Consider the following 24,181-nt stretch of genomic DNA (forward strand, 5'->3'; position numbering starts at 1 on the left):
ACTGTTTAAGGAAGTACTTGGATATGTTCCCCTTGCTATGCATAGGACATGAGGACTCCAAAACATTACAGTCTAGGCTGTGGATGAGAGCCATGAGATCTAGGAATCTCCATCACATCAAGGAAAAATGCAATACCCTAAGCTGGCACAAAAGCAGGGATTGCCCACTGAAAAGATGACAAGATATGGAGGCAGAGCAGGTCTGTAATTCTTCCTCCATTAATTCTGGTGGATCAAGGAGTTTTCTCTGCTTCTACAGCATAATGGAACAGAATTTTCCATGGGCTTCCAAGTCAGCAGTGGCCACAGGAATCCTCCACAATCAATACCTTTAGTCCCAAATCTGATATGTAACTGCCCCAAGGCAATGTAAGGAGCTGGACCCCCCAACAGAGGCCCCAAAACCAAAACCCCAGCTCAGAGCCCACTCAGCAAAGGTGCCAGGTGCATGGCAAGGCCGGTACAACTGAGTCTTCACTGGCTTTGCTTCTTCAGCAACTCATTTGCTGTTTTTTGGACAAATGTGCATATTTATATTGTACAAGACCCTACTAGGGGAGTACAAGATGAAACCTTTCCTTGGCAAAATCTCCTTTTGAGCTTCTAAAAAACTGTCTATGTGAAGAGTGGATTTAGCATTAGCACTTTGCACCATAAGAAGACAAAGGCTTATGTATTAAAATTAAAAATTATTTATTTACAGTATGATCCCTGCCCCTAAAACCACCCACTGCCAGCTAGACAGCAAACTCTACACAGCTGAGGCTGTCTCAGTGATCCTCGAGGATTCTGTTCTGCTGAACATTCTCCCTCCAGCAGCAGCTCTCAAACCACTGAAGGGCAATGCTCTGCTTTAGCACTGGCCTTGTTCAAGTGTCTGCACTTGTCAGCCATCCCCCACTTGGATGAAAGAGATAAGACCCCAGATAAGAGCCTTTCAGAACAACTCCCTTCCCCTCACCCTCCTTCCCTGCCTACAGACCTGCCCTCAGCAAAGTACTTCTCAGTATTTCTCCTGTCCAACCCAATCAGACACTCCGAGTTCAATGCTCTCTTTTTATCCTTCCACATGACAGGGAAATGGGGAAAGGAGCTGAGGGGGCAAAGGAATGAGAATCCTGATGCTTTTGTGTGCAGTTAAAATGAAAGGGAAGAGGGAATATTCTGCTACTCTATGATATTTTTATTAAATCCTTCCATAAACCTTAGCTTGTTTTCACAACTAATTTAAGAGCCACTTTTTCACCTATCAGAAACTCCCAGATACTGTAACCTGTTATTTCTGGTGCATCCTAGTATTCCACACAAAATGCTCCTCAGGTCAGAACTCAGTTTCTTCACTGACACTACCCACTGGTGCACCAAAAAAAGATCCCTTTCCTTCAGGGCAGACATTCACTGTTTTACCTTTTTTTTTCCCCTAAGAAGATCCCAAATGTGCTTTTTTCATGCATCCTTCAATTGCTGATTAATAGCTAACTACTTCCACTCTGGAATATCAGCCTATGTATTCCTTGCATGTTGTACATCAGGCTGAGACTGTAAATTCCTCCAGGCAGGCATCTGCTTAACCTACGTGTTTGAAAAAAAGGGAGACTGGGTCAGACTGATTTTTCTCAGCTGACAAGGGGAAGCCAGGCAGAAATAAAGAAAGAAAATAACCATGAGGGCAAAAAGGGAAAACAAAGAATGGGGAATGAAGGTAAGGAAGGAAAAATGAAAATAAAAGGATTGCTTGAGAGTGGGAATAGAGAGCGAGCTAATATATTTGATGAAAATGCAACATTAGCAAGCACAGTGTGATTTGACAAGTGTGAACAAGCCTCCGCCAATGTTAAAAAGCACTACATCTGGCAATGTGTCAATGTTTAAGCAGCACTTTCCTTCTCCTTCCCATGCTGGGATTCTGCATCCTTGATATTCCCTCAGATCCACTTCTAAGCTGTTTAGGTCTACAGGAATACGTTTGTAGAGGTGGATTGGACAGAGAGCAGATATAAATTTGAAGTAATTACAGTCACTATCATTCTCTCTCTCCCCAGGTTACCTCATTACAAAGGAAAAGATCAGCAAAATATTGTGAAATGCTGATATACATCCAAAGATGGGGAATAATTTAAAACAGGAACGTTGGGGTTAACCATATGGCATTTAACCTACCTATCCCCTTGTGCATATTCCTTTTACTCCAGCAAATATATGGCAATGAGATCACTTGTCTTTCGAAATACAGCAACAGTGCTGGGGCACTGAATTCAGCAGCTGCAGAATCTTAACCAGGGCAGGATACATATGTGAAAGGAATTTTAAAATTTCCTCAAACAACTTTTTCTCAGAACCCGTGTTGATATTTTCCTTAAGGAAAACTGGGCTGTGTGTCGATACACATTTAGATTGGATTGTAGGACTTGGCAGTGCATGTTACCAGTGAGCTCATACACACACACTTGCTATTTTTATTAATCTAAAACTACCAGATTTGCTCCATATTAACTGTTAGTTTTTAGCTGGTTGATCCCATGTCATTGTCAGCAGGGTTTGAACATTATTCTACATTTAAACCATACCTAATCACGGCGTTTTGTTCTTTTTTACTTATGGGTCCATGGATCCATCATTCCTGCAGGTCTCAGTACAAACTATAAACCTCTACATTTAATAACATGAACTATGAAAACTGTCATGAAATTCCATTTTGGAGGTATTATGGAAGGAAAAATATGAATTCTCAATGCTTCATTTTGCTCATTATACTTCATCAATTTAAAGCAACCAGGCCCACAGCAACACAAACTTCCTTTTGCTTGCTCCTGCAAAGCTTACATGAGCAGATTGTTGTTTCTCCTCATATGCTAAAGCATTTGGAAGCTATCAGTGTTTTGGAGGGGGAGACAAGAAAGGAAATTCCCAAGATTTTGCATGTAGGGAAAAATTCAGTCCCTGATTAACAGGTGCAAGAGTTATTGTTTTTGCCAGATTTATTTTTGCTTCTAGCAGGACAGAGCTGAAAAATCATGAGTCTAATTAAACAGATTTATCATCTAGATAAAAATAGTTTCTTTATCCTCTGCACTCTGTGTCCCGTGCTGCTAAGGAACTCTTCAAAATTCTTTTGTTTTTGACAATAAAATGGTTCCCATGGCAACACCATCTGATGTCACAGGAACAACACACGTGAAGTCATAAATCCTTCAGAACAAAAAGTAAAATCACAAAGGAGGCTCAAAATTTTACATATCTGTGATTTGAGTTTGATATTGCCTTCTTTGTTCTGTACAGCTTGGTTTCACTCTCTTGCCCTTCTTTTTGTTTTCCCTAAATATTTTATTAAAGAAAAAAAAGTGGAAAGATTTGTCCCAGGAATTTCCTGTTGGCTGTTGTTCAGAAAGCAGAGAATACCAGCAATAATGTGAACAATGCAAATTTCTCCTAGGCCTGCCTGGAGCACAATTCCAAACCCTTCTCAAAGTTGGCTGAGATTTGACAGTGCTTTGGAGAGGTTACTGGGCTCTGTAGCCAGAGGTCTGTACAGAAACATTTCTCTCTCTCCTGCTCCTTCCCCCTTCTCCAGGCTCCAAGTTACAGGAATCCAACAGTTCATGTTATGGAAATAAACATCCTACTACTGCACGGTGAGGAATCCTGTAAGCAAATGGATTCACAAGGGAAAAACACAAGCTTGGATGGGGGATATGATGAAACTCAGGCCATGGCCAGTGTAGGGGAGAGGAGTGGATGAGGTGAGACCATCAGCCAAGTGTTGCGTCAGTGGTCAGTTCCAGGAGTTTAAATCCAAGAAAACTTGCAGAAAGCCAGTAGTTGGGAAACAATTTACTCACCATTTTTTCCCTGCTCAGTGCTTTCCATGCTTCCTGAAAGCTCTGTGCTGGAACCACAGGCACACACAGACTTTTCCTCCCTTTCCCTGCCATTTTTCTCTCTCAATTATTCCCTCTTCCTCTCTGCTCCTAAGAACCAGGCAGCTCTGAAGGGTTTTGTGGAATTAAAGTAAGAAATTAGGCAGCTCCTTGAGAATCTGCCTTCAAGAGTCAAAAGAAACATCAGCAGATTTTCAGGTCACGTGATGAAGATTTTAAGGACTGAATTTTTAATGTGCATTATACATTAATGCATATTTAAGAGGACAGATGTGTTTTTCACAGCTTCCATCAAAAAATCTCAAAACATTTTTAAATAGGTTTCTGGTTTAATCTTCACTGTTTTATGAGGTAATGAAAAGGATGTTCTACCAGTGAGGGAGGGATATCCAAGCTCCCAAGTAGATTATGGCAGCAAAAATAAATAAACAATACCTTGTTATCAAGTGCAAACATACAAAACTTCTCAGTCCTGCTTAAGTAAGAGACTTTCTTAAAAAGAATATATTTTTGAATTAAATTTTTCCCCCCAGTCTTACAGTGCACTGAGTTACTAGTTCAGACATTTCCCCAGCTGAGAAAACCAAAAGTGTGTCCTTTATGTAATGAAATAGAGTTCACATATTTGCATTGCTTCAGGAGCTGGGACTTTTTGAAAATACAGCTATCCTGAGACTCCATAAAATCACAAGAGCTGGCAGCCCTGAGTTTCGGACAGGAAGTAATGAATGGTAATGCTTTCACTCAGAACTCTAGGGATAGGTAGAGCACAATTACTACAGTATGAATTTACACCAGGCTGTGCTTAAATATGCTCCCTGAAAAAGAAAAAAGTCTCTTATTACCAGAAGAGGCCAAAGTTACCAGGTATGTAATACATCATTATCAACAAATAGCTCATACTTCAGTATCTCCTGGAGCTATGCAGGAGCAACAGGTCAGAACTGGCTTCAGGAATACTTTCTACTCTGCCTTTGCTTCCTGCAATGTTTGGCATTCACCTGTGAAAACACTGACTCAGAGCAGGGCAGCTAAAGAGATAACAGGATCACAGCCCAACCTCTGTGGCTGTTGTACTAGAGGGATGGGAGCACAGACATGGAATATAGATATGGAATATAGGTATGGAATATAGACATGGAATGTAGGCATGGAATCTATCCCTGCTGGACTGACCAGTGCAGATAGAACCCTGTGGCAGCCCCTGTTGAATGTTGGAAGTTAAATCCAGTGTAACAGAGAGTTGTGCCTACAGGTGCAATTTTTCATAACAACTGAACTTCCTCAGGAGGTGACAGTGGATGGTGCTGAAGTACTTGGCTGTGGATGTCAGAGAGCTTTGTCTGAGGTGAAGAATTCCAGTTGCCATCCTTTGGATTTCGGCAGCAGAGGGTAATTACCAGTGATGACCTAAGAGTGCTATATATACTTATACCACATATGTGGTTATGGGAACCACCACAAAACTGCTGTATTTTCAAACCCATGATATAAATTTCCAACTATTATATAAAGTGGCTTTCTATTTCACTGCTAGGGTGCACTAGACTCTTTCTATATCATTCTCAGCATAGTTACTATAGTAACTAATGCATTGCAAAAGAGAGGAAGAAGCTAAAAAAAAAAAAAAAAAAGAGAAACTTTACAAATTATGAAAACCAAATATGGGGATTGTCTTTACAAAACCTAAAAACACACTGTGAAGATTGCAGGCACAGTTGTGTGGCCATTTGTTTGGAACTGCCAGCTCCATTTCACTCAGGATCTTGTCACTTGTTTCACATAAAATACTCAGCCCAACAGTTCTGTGGCCTGGAGCACTGCAGTACCAGACAGTCCTGGACTGCATGAAACAAAAATTTTATTCCCTTCATCAACATGCAGAACTGCAAAAAGAATTCCTCCATGCTCCAATTAATACTGCAAAGCTTTCAGATCCAGGAACATTTCTATAGTTTGCATCAAATGATCATCTTTAGGAGAGATAAGTGTCTGAAATCCATGAAGAGTTTAAAATTTCACATTTTCAAGTTTCATGTGCGAAGCAACTGTCTTTGGCTTTAGCAGAGCAGTGTGGGAGCGACAGATCGACACACAAAGTAACAGAAACTGTTACATAATAGTACATACTACTGAGAGAAACCTCAGTGGAACACAGGGCTGTCTAAAGTCAGGCATTAAAGAACTTCTAAGCATCACTTTACCTGTGTGCATGTGTATGTTAATACAGTGCAGTCTGGTTTTCACTACCACATGCAAATCTTCATGTATAGTATCATTATCTCAGCCCCAGATTCACCCTGTTGCCATTCCACAGCTACAAAAAGCAAACCAGTCATGGGACAGTAAAACCAAACACGAGAATAGAAAATCATGGGCTTCAACCTCATCAATATTCCCTTGCCTAAGGATATTCCTGGTAAAACCTATAGCTCACTCTCTCTGTCGGCAGTTCTCTTTCCTCAACCTTCTCTGATATTGTCTTCTTAACAGCAAAGCCATCATCTGGTTGTTTCGTTTTGTTTTTGTTTGGGTTTTTATTTGTTTGTTTTTCTTTTGGTTTGGTTTGGTTTGGTTTGGTTTTGTGGGTTTTTTTGGTCTAAATATTATCCTGTTCTCTGGAGTCTCCATGACGCTGTCAGGAAAAGCCACTCTCTCCATCACGTCCTGGAGAGTCATTTCAGGGACGCTTTCTGCATCTGACATTTCCCAAACACTTTTGAGAGAATGTGAAAAGCAGTAAAAATGGTTTCCACTAAATCTCTTGGGGCTGGATAGGTTGAGCCATCAGCTATTCAAAGACTCTGGCAGCTGCTCCAAAGTCACATGTCAGCCACACAAGTGAACCCTTTGGCTCCAAAGCAGACAAAGAACACATAGAAAACTGCCAGCACAATCAATTCAAGAATAAAAACATAGCAAACCAGTTGGAAATTTTTTTAAGACCTTCTTTCATTTTGCAACTATTTTGCAAACCTCAAAAAAACAAGGGAAGCTCAAAAATAAAGGGTTTGCCACTGGTTGTTTGGGTTGGCTGCAGGAAATGTGGCAATAAAGCTCAGCTTCAGACTGATCTAGGTATCAAACCTCACAGAGAAGAGGAGAGAATAGAATCTCACTGAACTAATGGCTATACAAATAAACCTGGAACAACTGGGGAGGGAAGAAAGAACTACACAGAAACTTGACTCTTATCCCCTTGTCTAGAAACTCACAGGAAGATCTCAGAATTTTAGAATGCAAAAACAAAGAAATTGCATTTTCTAATCAGCCAAATTACAGCACATAAAGAGCATCTAACAAAGAGTTCTAAGCTTTTCCCAGTGAACCTGAATTGACAAGTTCACCTGTATTTCTCATTCCTTTTGATTTTCCTCTTTCCCTCAACACACAGAAAAGATAGCACATACTCTTCAGACAGTCTAATATTTTTTTAATCAAAAGGAAATTAAAGAAGAGGCAATGATGTACATTCCTTCTGGGGAAAGTAGAAGCCTCATTCCTATCCTGTCTTAAAATAGCCTGATTGAACTACAATATTTGCATTACAATTCTGGGTCAGCTGCACCATGGGATTAGGCTGCAGATCAGAGGGTTGTTTAGTTTTTATTTTCAGCCTTGTAGATTTTTCACATTATACCCATTCTCCTGCACATTCCTCCTGATATTGTATATTGATGCAGTTTGGAACAATTGGAGAGATTTACTCCCTGGATATTTGGAGGAAGAAACAAGCCTAGGGCAGTTTTATTCATTGGAAGTGGAAATCTTTGCTGCAGAGTATCAGGTGTCAAAGTAGACAAAAGAGCCTTTGATTCTTTTCAAATATTGGTTCAGATTCTGATATTCTCTACTTCTGTGTCAAAATCCAGCATTCTTCATTCCAGTACTCTGGATTTCATCTGGACTATATAAAATGAGGGACAAATAATGCTTATGAGGTGTCATCTGGGATAAAACCCTTTCTGTCAAGAACAATTGAACAAATGTCTACCACAGCTCAGCACAAGTTGCCAAATAATTTCACTTTCTTCACACGTTGTATGTCAAATTTTTGGACATATTTTTATCAGAACACTGGCAGGTGTTGGTGGCCAGTTCACATGCACAGTTGAGGCTGAGGTGTTTGGTTACCCAGACCAGGTGTTTTTCTTTGGGCAGCACTGACTCAGCAGTGCCCAGACCTTGGAAAGGCCCATCCATCCAGAGCTGCACTTCACACTCCTCTCCCATCCCCTGCGTGAGCAATGAGCCCACCATTTGTTGATCACAAAGGGAATTTGAAGCATTAATTAAAGCTCTTTAAAACCATTTGCTGAGAGGAGCTGCAAGAATATGAAATATTACCTGCTATGTAGTGAAGTAGTGAAAAAATCTTTGAAATTGAAGAGTGTCTCTGGTCCCTAATCCTGAACAGTGCAGCAATTAAAGTATTCTAGGAATGATACTCTGTCCTAGTCAGTGGCTGTACTTTTATCATATTTCCTAGAAATGTGCTCCTCTGTTCTCTGACTCACTCAAGAACAAATTTCATCTTCTCTTTTTACCTTGAGAAATTACACTCCTTTGTATAATCTTTAATGGATTTTCCCCAGAGTTTTTTCCTTTGGGTTTTATGTTGCATGTTCTGGGTTTTCTTTTGCAACCTCACAGCATTTGTGACTTTATGAAACATTTTACATTATCAGACCATTTCTGTCTTACATTTCTCTACCAAGTTGTACATAAAAAACTCTTTTGATTTGCCTTATGAGTCAAACCTCCAGATATTTCATGCTTCGAGTTGATGCTGATTTTTCCCTGCTTTACAAAACTATTTTCTTAGACTAGAACTTACACACAGATTATAATGCATACATTTTTAGGGAGAAAATCACTGGACAGGATCTGACTGGAGCAAGGAACAACCTTTCCAAGGAAAAGTTAATGTTCCTGACTGTACCACAGAAAAAGATGTTTTATTTTCATCAGATAATTTATCCTTATCATACCACTGTAATTTCAAAGTGACCCAATGGTAAATCTTCCTGTTCTGAGCAGTGAAAACACTTGGATTTATTTTGATAGCAAAAATATTTCCCTTTATTAGCATAAGAAATGGCCTAGACAAGGCCAAGTGGTTGATGAGCTGTAATTACTTTCATGATTGATTAGAAATCCAAGTGTATGTCCTGTTATTTTTGTTATTCCTTTGCTATAACTTCTGATACACTGATATACAAGAAGCTCAGTCTGATTTCTGTACCAGTGTGATCTGTCATGCAAACAGAGGAGTGAAAAAGGGCCATCCAGTTTAAATTCTGTAGAAGATGTTTGATTTTCTGTGATAGGAAATTCTGATGAAGAAGCCAGAACATGACACACATTCCAACATGACACACACCAATTTGATTAAGAGCTGGCTGACAAGCCTGAAAATTTAACAATTTGGAAAAAACTCCCCTTCTCACCCTACTTGACACAAATCTCTGCTTTGAGTGTCTCCTAGATATGTAACATATATTCTACAAGAACAGAAAAGATTGGGTTTTTTAAACTACCTACATATGGACACAAACCAACTCTCTCTCCCACTTCTCCTTCCCTTTCTCTTTGTCTCTCTCACTTTCACACACACAGCTCAGACCTGAGATGGAAAAGCCCCAGTTACCTCCTCAACAGAAAACAGGAACAGCATTTCATGTATATTAATGAAGATGCATTAAACATCTTTCGCTGTGACTGAGCAAAACAGTGATTGAAACCCAGAAGTTATTGAGAGGGGGAGAGAAAGAGAGCAATATAGAAACAAACACAACAGTCTGAACATGCCAAGGGCAAAGCACAGATTTTCACCTCTTTCCTGGGAGCATTTGGAATGGAGAGAGCACATCCCAAGTCTCATCAGGTTCTAGTGCTCGCTTGGAATACGACACTCCTGAGTACTTTTTTATGGCTCAATTTTGTTTAATGTTATTGTTGCTAATATCCACTTAGAAGCACGCAATTAAAATGGGTTTTGTTACCACCACCATATTTTTATGTTTGGTGGGCTGATTATTTAGCCTTCCTTCCTAATGGGATCTGAAAGGAATATGATGCTTAGTACTTTCGTGCCCCAGTTTTTTTCTGGGTGTCTCCATCCTGCATTGCCCAGGGATGTTCAATGTTACCTCACACTCCCTCTGCTGGCTCTCAGGCACTGGAGCAAAGAGACTGTTTTGGTTAGGTCCTACAAGCCCCAGTTATGTTTATTATTGGTTTTATATAAAAACAATAGTAGAATTTAAAGGAAATTCCTGCTAGGGCCATTCAGTCTTCCTTCCAAGAGACCCTTCAGGGGATCTCACCAGCCATGGAGACAACCCAAGTCCAGCAGCCATTCAGGCAACATTTCAACTGCCAGTCTCAAATTAGATATCTCCGAATCCTATACAACCAGATTTTCCCAAAGAAGTACATTAGAAAGAGCTAACAGTCACAACTATGAAAAACTTTTGGAGAAAATCAGCAAGCCATTGTTTTAAAGAGATAAATATGAAAGATGGATGATAAGCAAACAGAGAGTGTGCAGAAGGAGGAGCCTAATTAATCCCCAGGATAGCAAGGGGAGCTCAAATTAGAAGATTCAGCCCTGCGTGCCTACAAAAATATGTTGCCAACACCAAACATGATTCCTGGTGATAATATGACCCTCTTAGCCCATCACTCATGTCTCTTTTCTGTAATAATTTTGTAATTGGCACATAAGAACCAAGAATACTCTCAACCATTTTGCAGCATTGTGCAAGAACCACCTCACTATCTGCATCTCAGGTCTTTTTCAACCTTCCAGCTGGCCCTTCTGCTCTTCCCTCAGCACAGCTGACACAGCTGACAAGTTTATCTATCTTAACTGTGCCCTCCCTAGCTCAGCAATAATTGCAGACAAGTATCTCTGCTTTCAAAACAAGCTGAGCTCTGGACTTGCTGCAAAATCATGTCCGGAGGTATGAAAGGATCCTGTACTCACCTGGAATCTCTTTTCCAAGAGTCTAGGTTGATTTCAGCTATTCTTCATGATCCTCCTCAGAACTGCTGTCTCCAACAGTGAAACCAATTCCTCCCAGGCTGAAGAGGATTCCCGCCAGTTCCTCCTCCCTGCATAGGAGCCTGGGAATCTGCTGACAGCTCTATGCAAGAAGCACCAACCTTCCATCTCACCTTCTATTGGGACCCTTCTAATATTCTGAAGAGATCAACAACTCACTTCTGAGTTTGTCAGACCAGTATCTCAACAGCGAAACAGAAGACCCTGGACCAAGGTATCTGAGTAGAAACCTGCTATAAAATTCTCTCAGTATCTACAGCAAAATGTACAGACAACCTAGTGGATATAAGAGGGAAGAGAAAGTTCAAACAGAAATACAATCAATTAACACCTTTTTCATCCCTTAGAACTCACACCTGTTCCTTCTGTGGTCTGTTTCCCAATGGCAGGGTGCAGAGGTGGGAAGAGTAGAAATTGTTCAGTCCCACTGGAAGAGCGGCCACCAGTGGCTCAGGGATTGGTGAGAAGGGAAAAGCTCCCAGGAGCTGCAGCACCTGAGTGCCACAAAGACATCCAGAGACAAAGGTCATGGCAATGACAAGCAGACCTAATGCATCCTGCTCAGGCACAGCAAAATCCAGCCTGGCACAGACCTGTTTCGAAGGATACAAAGGCATTGCTGAAAAACTGCAGAGATATGCAATGAAAATAAAGTATTTTAGACTCTGTTTTTTTAAATGGATTTTTTTCTAGCCCCTTATAACAGATCAGAAAATTTCCTCAGGATTTCTGATGCTTTGCTGGGGAAATCCACAAATATTTTGGACTTAAAGGAAACAAACATAACTAGAGTACCAGTCTCTCCATGTCAATCTGAAACATCCGTGTTCAGGAGCTTCTCCATACACCTGGGAACTTTCTGAATATGGTCTCTATTGCTGATCCCTGGTGGAACTGTCTTTATGAGAGAGTTCTGCATGCAGTGAGAGTGTGGTTCATGATAACTGAGTGTTAATATTAACATCACTAGGCAGGTTATTGCCCACTGCCTGCAGTTGCTGCTCCTACAAGGTGACTTTCTGCTCTCATGAAGTGGAAGTAACACAATCCCTGGCAAAGTGCATAGAATGGCTGAGAAAAATATCACAGACACAGAGCTACAACTCCCAAAACTGAGGGCTTTTTCATTTAATGCAATACATGAAGCTGCCTTGAGGTAAGCTGCCTTGAGGTAAAAAAATACTAAATCACACCCAGATGAGCCTAAAGTCACATGGGGTTTTACAGGTCTGTAAATAGGTAGAAGGAGTAAAAGTTTTATGGGCCAAATACAAACCCATAGGTCATATATTCTTCAAAACCTAAGGTCAGTGACAATGACAACCACGCTTGAATAAATCAGTTTGTCCTAAAAGGAAGCATGGTTATGTCTCGACTTCCCTCAACAAGTGGTGTGTGATGTGCAGCTGGAGCCACCTGGCACGTGCTGACCCTGAAACATATCTGGATGGACAGTGCCCCACTGGAGGCTGCTGCCAGTGCTGCCAGACTCCCAAGTGCTGGCACAAAGGCTGAGAAAGACTTGCTCAACATTTACCTTGGCCTCACAGGATCCAGATGGATCATGTGCCAATGTGGGAACAGGCCAAGTGTGTAACTGCAGAGTTTAGAAACAGTTCTCTCTAAATTTCTCAGTCATTTTAAACTCATTGGGTTAGATTTTGGACTCCAGGCTGGGGCAAGAACACTCTGTGTCTAAATGGAGAGATGTACAAGAACAAGAAAGATGCGCAAGAAAAAACTTTCCTGGCTTTGTCCCATTCTGTCTATGACAGATGGATAGAACGGGAGCAAAACAAATTCTGCAGCACAAGCCCAGGATTTTGCCCAAATTATAACCAAACTATAAAATTGTGGGATCATAGCCTGGAAGAGCCTTGCAATCTAGTCCTTCTCCCTGCTCTGCAGTGAGATTCATTTGTCCTTATATAAATTCCTATAAAAGGCTTTCAACTTCCCTAAGAAATCAATTTCAGTACTTTATTGTCATTATCATTTGAAAAGGTTTCCTAAACTCTTTTCTGAGGTTCCTTGCTTAAGTGTAGACTGTTTTCTCTTATTTTATCCACCAAAAAGAAAATTGGATCCCTTCTCTCTTTACATCAGCCTTGTATATACTCTAAAACTAATATCAGGTCCCTTTTATAGTTGGGTAAAGAATTATATTTCTGCTTTTGCTTCAGACAAAGGATCAATGGTATTTGCAGTCTCCCCCAAGCTATTGAGCTATAAATCTGAATAATCAGGTATCTATCTGAATAATCAGGTATCTTCTCTTTGTTGCACTCCAGACGCACTCCACCAGCTCAAGATCATGAAGATCTCTCAACAAGATCTCTCTTACTTGTCAAACTGAACCCCAGGCAGCAGGTCTTACTGGGAAAGAAGAAGGAATTGTCATCTCTCAGGCCTGAGAAGCAAATTTACCATTATACTTTGCCAAGTTTGATTTCAGTGGAGCCAAAGATGTTTCTGGTACTGTGACTTCCATCCCTGCTGCTCCAGCTGTTCTCTCAGCTGATGCCAAAGTGTAAGGTAGCTAAAGACTTTGTGGTGTCTGGGATGGAGGCTTTATATTCTCCAAAATTCTGTAGTGTGCTGCAAATAAATTGGACATGTGTGAACTGACAGATCCTCTGTCTTCTTTGAGGTGGAAATGATCAGACACCACAGTTGTGAAGATCCCAAAGGTCAGCTCAGGTCTGTGTTACTGTACAATGCAAAGCCCACAGGGAGATAAAACATGGACACCTGGGAAATATCTCCTCAGTTCCAAGCTCCATTTTATTCAGTCATTCCAATCAGTGCATGTTGCATCTTTGTTCCAGCAGAAATAACTCTAATGAAGAAACTATTTCAGTTAATGATTCTGCTTTTTCAATACTGTATTTATGCTGAAGACTCAAAAATATCACATGAATGAGAAATGAGAAACAGGACTGCAGTGAAGGATAGCAGGTCTGGCACACAGTTTCAGCAGAAAAGATAAGAAAACATGTGAGGACCAAATCAGTCAGTGTGTCAAGAAAAATCCAAAGGCACATTTTCAGGCTGGCCACTCTGTTCTAGTCCTTCAGTCGTGTGAACCACCATTCTTCATGTGAATTCTTCTAAACTCAAGAACTGGTGAACTAGACACCTAATCTTTTTAGAACCACACCAGAGAAATAAAGGGTTAACATTTAAACGTTTAAGGTTTAATTAAGTTGAAGGGAGAGCAATGGTATTCCCAGTCTGACAGAAAACTGAAGGCAGGAATTGTGTCCCACAATCTGCCCAAAATAAAACAAACTTCAGACTAATGCTGATGAACTAAGCCCAGCGCTGTTTGCCCGCGGTGATCCTTGAACACAGAGCGTGCAAGTGTGGGGAGGGCGGGTGCTCTCCGTGCAGTGCATTAGTGCTCCATCACCTCTGCCAAGTGAGCCATTACTTACTCAAAGTGCCCTCCTCACAGGCCCCTTCTGGGACAGACAACCTAGCGCTTTCGCCTTCGGAGGGGGAGTTTGGAGGATTCTTCCATTTTTGTTGGGCAGTCCCCTGGGTTTCCAAACCTCATGCATTATGGATAGGATCTTAATGGAGCCTGGCTTCCTAAGCTCTGCTTGCTGAGCCTTTCAGATCAAGACAGTCACTGCTGCTCTGCACTTTCTGCTTCTCCTTCCATTGTATGCAAACACAGATTTTATTTCTGTTCTATCTCTGAGAACCCTATTAAAAACCAATTCTGCTTATTACCAACAGCTTTCTTTAAGCTCCTTTCCCTCCAAGGATTTTCCTGGGTTCAGGACAAATCAATCTGCCATGACCCGGCCTGTTGCCATCTCTGGCTGCTTGGACTGGTCCCCCAGTTTGCAGTGGGAGAGCACCTCCAGCTCCCTGTCACCTCCGCGGCACTGCGCAACTGGCCACTGTGTTGTCCTTCTGTGCCCAGCCTCATCAAAAATGACAGCTCTTGGACATAAATGCCCTCAAATTACATCCCTCTCCTGTAACACAACACCACAATATTCTCTGTAGGACTTGCCCACAGGCTGTATCTCTATTAGTGGTCTCTCATTGGCAAATGCACCAGTGATCTGACTTCAAGCAGAAAAGAACTCGCTTATGAAATATTTGTCAGTTTCAATAGACAATTAATATCCAATATCCTCTTAATGAAGAGTCTCTGATTTTTAATGCAGCTTTGTAGCTATGTCCTAATCTTCTTTAGCTAAAACACTTGGCATGTTTTATGAAGACTATGAAACCTCACCATTGCTAGATATAGGGGAATGTGAATGGATTCATGTCTTCTCTTACCTAAAAGAAAGGGGCAAAAGAGAAATATTTCTCTTCCATACTAAAAATCTCAGTTTTCTATGAAAAGAAAAAGCTTCAAGAGGGTGCAGTGAGGCTCCTCTTCTCATCTTTTCCTAGTAACAATTACAGCTGTTAAAAGCAGAAAGCTGTTGTTTTGAAAACTATTTCAGAGTAGCTCAATAATAGACAATAAAATTGTGCCCCCTCCACAAGCAGATCATCCACAAGCCTTATCCTTGATGGTTACTTGTGCCTGGGCTTTCCCACAAATGCATATGAACACTCTTACTGCAGGCAGCACAGTTTTACAAACAAGTGGAGACAGGAGGTACTCCAGGTCTGGAAGAGCCTCTACAATGAAAATTTTGCAAATCTGGCAGTTTGAGTAGTTCTTGAACTCCTGTCCATTGATGTTGAGGCTGTTTCCAGAGACAATGAGGACTGATGCAAACATGAGCATTCCTCCACCCAAAGAGCTCTGTTGGGAAAAGGCTGATTCCTTGTTGGAGCAGGAACCAGGGCCTTTGTGCAACGATCTCAGCTGGAAGTGGGTTTGCTGACATAATATCAGCAGAGGGATAGAGTTTATTTGTAATGTTCTTTGTCTTCCTTCTCCTAACGTGTTTTCCCCCGAAGGTTTCTACACGGAGAAAATTTCCTTTTAATCATCCCCATGTAACATCAGTAGAAATGTTTCAGGCTGTTAAACAGAAACAGCATCCAGCCCTCCCTGAGCTGCTTTGCCTTTACTGTCTGGAATCTATCCATGAAGAAAGAACAGAATCAGACTAAAATGACCAAAAAGCCATAATAGAGATATAGGAAGTAAATAAAACTTATTGTGTAGTTAGAAATGGTGAACTCATTGGAACAAAAATATGTCTAGCTATTTTAAGAACTGTAGGGGGTCCTTGTTGAGCTTTATAATTGACTAGCACATACAAACAAGATCTGGCACTAAATATAATGGTATTTTATAAAGTGTGTATACAAAATGGTAGCAAGATAAACTGTAGAAACAGACAATAAGTCATATTTTTCACTTAACCCTGACTACATCATTTGTCTTCTGTACATAACCCTTCTCTCCAAGGATCCATTCAAAACTGGCCACATCACTTGTGTTCTGTATGTAATGCTTCGCTCCAGGGATTTATTCTATTCCAGACTCCAGAACAGTTAGAAAGACAGTTGTTATTTAAAATATAGAATGGGGAAAACAGCCACGGCCTGGTTTCCATTGATTTCTCTTCGTCTAGTTACACAGGTCCAAAGTGTAAGATGGGTAATAGTCCTTGCATTAATGTTAAGACAAAAGGTCTATAGCTTTAATCCTCAAGGACTGGATCTGGATGCCATAACCCACCTGTCCCACTGCTGACAAGTCCAGGGAAAGACATAATTCCTGAGAAAGGAGATACACAGCAATCCCAAGGCCTCTCCTTTCAGCCACGGGTTCCAGCTAACCCAAACTTTCTGCTCACATAATGATGAAGACACATGGGGCCTTTGCTTTTCCCACAGGTGAACAATAAAACTTGGGTTTAAGTGTGGCTGCAGCCTCTGGGCATCAGAAGAGTTCATGTGAGTTCAAAAGAAGGTAGAAAGCTGTATTTACTTTGGGGAAATCCTGAGTAAAAATAACATGTTTTTATGCTTCTGGCTCATGCACAGTGAGCTTAACAGATATGAGGGGTGCAAGATCCTCCTTTGTATCTTGCATGCAGCAGTACCCCCTGTTTTGACCTTGCTGCTGAGCTGCTCAAACTGCAGATGAATGGGAAAAAATCCTCAAATACCACCCAAAAAATATAATTTTGGAGGGGAAAAAAAGAAAACCTAGTCAAGATGACACACATATATGGGTTGTCTTACAATGAGAGTATAATATACCATTTACTCCCTAGCTTAGGCAAGGTCAAATACAAGATTCCTTGGAGTAACAGAATTTTTCTTTCTTATTTCCCTTCACTGGCTACCAGTGTTCCTTCCTTAAAGCTTTCAGCACTTAAAGAGCTCATATCCTCAAGGATAAGCATGACACAGATTTACTGCTGTAATAATATTACTCCCTGGGTGAATGTTTTTACACAGGAATAAGCATATCCATATGGTGAGATATGCTGGAATGGATGGAGCATTGGAATTGCATCTCTGGTCAGTCAGTGGAAGTTTCTCTGTGGACAAGGCCAGGAAGATCAGATCCATCATCCAGTCCAACAAAACCAGGTGTCTCACTCTTCTCTGAAGATCCAGGAGCAGAGGCAGCCTTCCAGTGTTGTCTGCTTTTAAAATCATTAAGGAGTATAATTGTGTAATCTTTTGTCAGAGAAGATGTGGCTGCCCCTGGATCTCTGGAAGTGCCCAAGGCCAGGTTGGATGGGGCTTGGAGCAACCCGGGATAGTGGAAGGTGTCCCTGCCCATGGGAACCCGATTACCTTTAAGGTTCTTTCCAATCCAAACCATCCCATGATTTTGTTATGTCTTCCTGTTCTACACCCCCTATGATCCCCAACAACACAGAGTCAACCAAATTCGAAACCACTGGTTTCCAGGTCTGACATAATTTTAAATGGCCTCCTGATGATAAGACACAAAGGCACTTTGGAAAGCATGTAAATGAAGATGCTTTCAAACACTTCTGTCTATTATTATTCCCTGGCAATGTAGGTGGGTGATATTGGAATGAAGAGACTGACAAAAGAGCTGGACAGTACAGTTTTCCCTGCCTTGGGAAGTTCTGTAGGTTCAAAAGGCAATCAGTAAAGTCAAGCAGATGGTAAAAAAACAGGAACTGAAGCAGAAAGAGGGGAAAATGAAGTTCTTTGAGCAACACTCACACATTTCCAAGGTCTCATTGCAAACCAGGACAGTGAGTTTCTTGCAGAGGGAGATGAATTATACAACACTGAGCCATATCACTGCACACACAAAGCTGCAGTAAATGAATTGACTGATGAGTAAATCAGACATCAAGAGCTACTGAGCACTGCCCAGGAACTCCTGCTGCTCTATCCTTCCTATGGACATGGATGACATAACATTGGAGTGGTCAGAACCAAACCTTATCACATGTGAACACCACAGTCCCTTTAGAGCAAAATGCCAATGCAGATTCCTTTTGTAGCCCAACAATGAAGAAGAGCCTCTGCTTTTGGATCAGGACAGCTCAAATTCTATCTCTGGTTGACCACAAAGCCCCAAGTGACTCTAAGATGCAGTAGTGACATCTCTACACAGCTTCAGAGGCCACAGATTGTTTCCATATTCTTATTACCACATCTCATTACAATGAAGGAAAATAACTTCTATTTTTGAGTCACAGATGCAAAAGGAAGGTCTTGTGGTTAAAGTAAAAGGATTCAAAGAATCCAGAGGCCTTAATTATTTTCTCCTTCCAACTCTGTTGCAGACTTCTAGTGCAATAACATTCACTTTCTTCCACTGAGTGTTGGAAAACTTAACAAATCTGTGCTCGTGAGCTTTTTGAGGTGCTAATTTAAATGCCTTGCACTGTCACAAAATACATAAAATAGCTTACAAGAATAATGTTTATTATCACAGATTAAAAAGTTTGGAAAGAAGAGACACTAAATTGATTCTGTAGGGCTGATTCTTGTGTTAACTTTTAGAACATTGAGCATTTAGCAGATAATAAACAGTGTTTGAATTTCCAAAAATGCAATCCTCGATTAAATAATGATTATTTGAAAGAAGTCTGTAGAAGGTAATGTTCAATTCATGCAGTTCTGGTGACCTCCCAGCCTCTCTAAGGCATCAAAGCAGCTTGTAAATCAGAAACTTTGGTTCAGCCAGAAAAGAAATGTGGCTGTTTTGATCAACCACCCCATCATGGGTTTTCAACCCAGTGCCACATCCTTCTAATGTATTGATATTTAAATTTAACCCAGAAATAAACTGGGTACTTTTACTGACAGGAAACTGATTCTTCAGCAACACTTTCAAGCTGCAGCATCTTCTTTGGAAACCTGGGTTTCATGTGAATACTTGACCACAGCTGGCATGATAAGGCATGTATGCCTGTGTCCAAAACTATGCACTGTGGGTGTGGTACCAGGAACAAGGTCAAGGGACGTGCCCCTTCCAACCTGGGTACCAGCTAAGAAGTGCTCCCAGGTGCAGGAGAGCTTACCTGGAGAGACACAGCAGAGCTCTTTGGAAAGGTTTTTCCATACCACATTACCCTGGAAGTCACTGATAGACAGTCAAGAAGGTAATGAGATTTACTCAGAGTTTTTAAAGGCACAAAAAATCACAGAGTGTGACTCTCCCACTGAACCCCTAGAGGCAGAATCCAAATTACTGTGACAAAATCCCCAGGTGATGCTTTGTGGAACATGAGCAAATTAATTCAAAGGACGCTTCATGCCCACTCCTATCAAACGTTCTCCATGTAATAAAGGAGTTCTGCAGAACTGTAACCCATCGGCTGCAAGCAGAGGTGTTTCCCTGTTGTGAAAATTCAGCCTCTTTCTGCTGTGGTGGGGGATCTCCAAAGGGTGAGTCACCCTCTGTGAGCCACCACTTATGGCCTAAGGAACTTTAGAACTGGCCAAACTTGTTCTTGTCAGCAACAGATGCATCACCAGCACTCCGGGGGTTCATCCCTCTTCAATCCAGTTATCCCTCCTCAAACAGAGCTCACACTGATGTTCTGCAAAGCCCAATTAACTGCCAAGAGAGGGGCAGTGACACCAGAGCTCTGCAACATGAACCTTCCAGCAGAAACAAAAAGCAGAAATGACACCCCTGCCTCCTGAGCTTCAGCAGTGCCTGAAAAGAGCAAAGGCAGAATTGCTTTGCTTATGGTCAAAAATGAATTCTGTGAGGAAGGGGCTGGAGGGCATTTTAGATTTCACGTTAAAGAAACAAAGCACAAATTGACTTTTTATAAAGGTCAAATGAAAAATTGGGTATCTTAAGGCTGAAGAGAATTTCTGCTCTCTGCTTAGTTCTGTTTATATTTATTAAAAGAAGGAGAAAAATATTGTCATGTCCAACTTAACAGATGATTTGGCTGGGACAAAGAAAAGAAAAATAAAAAGAAGAACTGCATTTGCAACAAAGTCTGGAATTTTAAATAATACTGTTTCTAGTAATGTTCCTTGATGGAAACAATTACGTTGCCTTTTCACAAACCATTAAGACAGGAATAAAATCAGTTCAGTTTGTACATAACCTGAAGGTTCCAGCATTTGCCATATGCTTGAGAATTAGTGGGTTATGTGTTGAAACAGGGATTTAGGATATATAATTCATCCTCTAGGCTAAAAATACATAATGTAACAAATAATACCCATACTGAAAATTATATTTTACATTCCTTTCACATGGACTAAACTGTGTCCCATATGAACTGACTACACAATTTTGTAGCAATTATTTTTTTTTTTTAATCCTGCTTCTGATGTTTTCACCTGAACTAGTTTTAATCATTATGCACCACGTGACTTTGATCCTATAGTGTGCTTTGTTCATGCCATTGCCAGATTCCTTGCTGGCTCAGTGCTCTGTGGTTCACCTCCTGCATGGGAGATGAACATTAAGCCAAAGAATGCCACAGTCGGGAAGGGAAGGGAAGGGAAGGGAAGGGAAGGGAAGGGAAGGGAAGGGAAGGGAAGGGAAGGGAAGGGAAGGGAAGGGAAGGGAAGGGAAGGGAAGGGAAGGGAAGGGAAGGGAAGGGAAGGGAAGGGAAGGGAAGGGAAGGGAAGGGAAGGGAAGGGAAGGGAAGGGAAGGGAAGGGAAGGGAAGGGAAGGGAAGGGAAGGGAAGGGAAGGGAAGGGAAGGGAAGGGGGCAGCCCTGCGGGGAGAGGAGCAGCACTAATGAAAGCAACAAAAATTGGGATGATTGAAACACAAAAACACAAAAAGCCTGGGCTGCCTCCTTCCCCACAGCCCCTCAGTCCTTCCCAGTCCCTGCCACAGATACTGGGAATTTGGTGTGTTTGCTGGGAAGGAGGTTATTCCCTGCCCAGGGATCACAACCAGATTGCACACAGGGCTGAACAAGCTCTTCAGAATAGGAGTTCATTCTCCTACATCTGCACAAGCCCTTCCTTCCAGTCCCCTTTAAATTCCCTACTCAGGGAGCCCAGCGTTGTTGGGTCTTTAATCTCCTCCTCGCAGTTTCACATACAAACCTTGGCTTCAATATTTGGATATATTTCCTGTCTCATTTTTTTTTTTTTTTAAATACTCTTTTGAAGCCAAGTTGCTGAGTGAATCGTAAAGGGGGAGAATTCCAAGAGCCTTAGTTTCTCTGCTGTTCCCAGGGCCAGTCTGGACCAAAACAAACCCCCACTGTGCCAGCAGCAGTTACTTACAGTTAAAGCCAGGCAGCACAGCCCTGCAGCTTCCCAGTCCGAGCCATCTCCCATTTCCCTTCAGAGATAAAGCCTCCAACGAGAGTTTTCACTTCTGCAACTGCATCCCTTCCCATGTTTTCCTTGAGTCATAGAATAACCATCAGAGAAGAAAATGATGAGAAGGTAAATATTGCGCCTTGGATTCAGGGAGTCTCTGTCCAGAACATATCCTGTTTGCTACAAGGATTTTCCATTCTCACCCTCATTTCTCCTTCTTGGGAAAAAGTTTGTTTCTAGTTTCAGAAACCAGTGGTTTGCACTGTGCCTCCCCTCCACCCCTTCTGTTCTCACAGAAAACTTGGATGCCTCAATCAAATTCCAGCAAAGGATTTCAAGGAACAAATGGCCACTGCTTCACTGATGGCAGAATTGCAGTGGGACAGGACTGATTTTTGACATCTGGGCAGAGCAGTCTCAGTAGGAGATATGTCCACAGTCAGTTGTTACACAAAAAGAATGGAATTATTTTTACCCTCTGAAACAAAGCTTAATCTTGATGTCTCAGGCACATCACATGATCTGTTTCAACCACTATTTGATCAAATAAAAGTTATTACATCTTTAAAGATTTTTATATAATTTTAAGAATTTTCACCATGTTTACTACATTCTTCTACCCCATTTAGGTGAATTTGCACCAGCTGTGTTCACATTTTACACAAGCATTTACATCACAAATTCTGGTGACTATCATGCTTGCAGAGAATAACTTTTGAATGTTTATGGGCAAAGGTCTATAGAGAAACTGTCTGAGCAATTTGATAAAGCAGCAAATATAAACAATACTGCGGCAATTAAAGTTTGGGTGATTGTCTTAACGCCATAAAACTGTCCATAAGCAAATCTGAGAGATATAAAGTTTCCCAAACTTTTTTGGGGGAAAAAATGTGATCATTCATACTGCAAAGACAAGTTACACAAAAAACCTGGGTGTATTAAATGGCAAATTATTCCCACAGTTTCTTAGTCAGCTTGAGTACAGAGGGTGGAAATTAGAGCATGGGGCTTCCCAAGAGGCATGCTTGCAAATATTCCAGTAAATACTTTTGTCCTTCTAATCAGAAACACCTTTTTCGTCATTTTTTCCCTAACATGTCTTTTTTTTCAACACTCCTGTCCAAGAGCAATCATTTTCTCCCTGGAAAGGCTGGTCTGAGAAATAAAAGACCTGAGCTGCTCTGGGCTGCTGTCCCCCTTAGGAGAGAACCATCATTCCCATCACTTGGATTCTCAAGCAGCACCACTGCACATCACAGACCTTCGCATCCCTCAGGAATCAGGGCATGCACTTTCTCCTGGTTGCAGTCCCCTCTCACTTCCACAGTGGCCCTTTTTTTTATTCTATTCTATTCTATTCTATTCTATTCTATTCTATTCTATTCTATTCTATTCTATTCTATTCCTTCTGTATTTCTGTGTGAACCTGACTTCCCTTTTCCCTTGCTCATGTTCCAGATCTTTCCCTTTCTCCCTGTGTCTCACTGTGGTGCTGGAACACGCAGCAGGAATATGATGGATGATCACCTGTCACAGCTTGTTTATTATAATTCAGACAATCAATTACACATCCCTAATGCCGCTTGTCCCGCTGGAAATTTACATGCTCAGCACAGACCAATGTGAAAATGGAATCTCATTTGCCAAATGTCTTTCTGTGGGTACAGCACGATGATTACAGCCTGGTTGTTTCAACAGTTGTGTGTGTCTGACAATGTCATCACTTACTGCTTGCCACGGGTCACATTGCTCCAAGGCATTATTTATTGTGCTGTGCAGGCTCAGGCTTTCAGAGGACAAAGATGTTGTTAAAGCCATAGGCTCAAGGCAAGGTGGATCACACAGCAGGGGCAGCCCCAGCACCCAGCACCTGCCTTTGTTCCTGCTGGTGGGAATCCTTGTACCCTCTCCACCTTTTTTCTTTCAATGGTGACTTGTACTAAAGGGCCAGGGAAGTCCTGCACAGACAGACAGAGTTGTTAAGGGGAAGTGCTGCTCCTGCAGTTAAATAATCCCAGAACAGCAGTGATTTAATGAGAAGCAAAGAATTGTGGAAAAATGAGACAAGGGGGAAAGCAAAAAGGGCTCCTGAGCACTTGGCCAAAATGCTGTGCAGCAATAGGTGCTGAACACAGTGAACCTACAGAAGAGTTAAGTGCATTTTACTGATAGAGTAGTTCTTCCACCTAGGTAGATTGGATGTGAAAGATAAGGTCCTACAGCAAAGACATTGTAGAGGATGGACTGAGCAGCCCATCCTGGGCTTCACTTTGAAAACTGGATTTGATCTGAAGTAGCCAGAACTTCAGGAAGAGGAGGGAGGATACATAAGATGTGAAGGGAGTTTTTTTCCCCTTAACAGGGGAGAAAGGCAGGGAAAGAAAGATATCTTTCCTACTAGGAGCCAAATTTCTAGCACCTTTCTGTTAACTGGAAAGAAGGAACAGGAATAACCCCATCAAACCATGCTGCTGACTTAGTCTTGCTGTTTTCTCACACACCAGTCAGGTGCTTCCCTCCACCTCTTTCTGTACAACCCAGCCAGACT

Source organism: Ammospiza caudacuta, chromosome 18 (assembly GCF_027887145.1).
Source record: "Ammospiza caudacuta isolate bAmmCau1 chromosome 18, bAmmCau1.pri, whole genome shotgun sequence".
NCBI lineage: Eukaryota > Metazoa > Chordata > Aves > Passeriformes > Passerellidae > Ammospiza > Ammospiza caudacuta.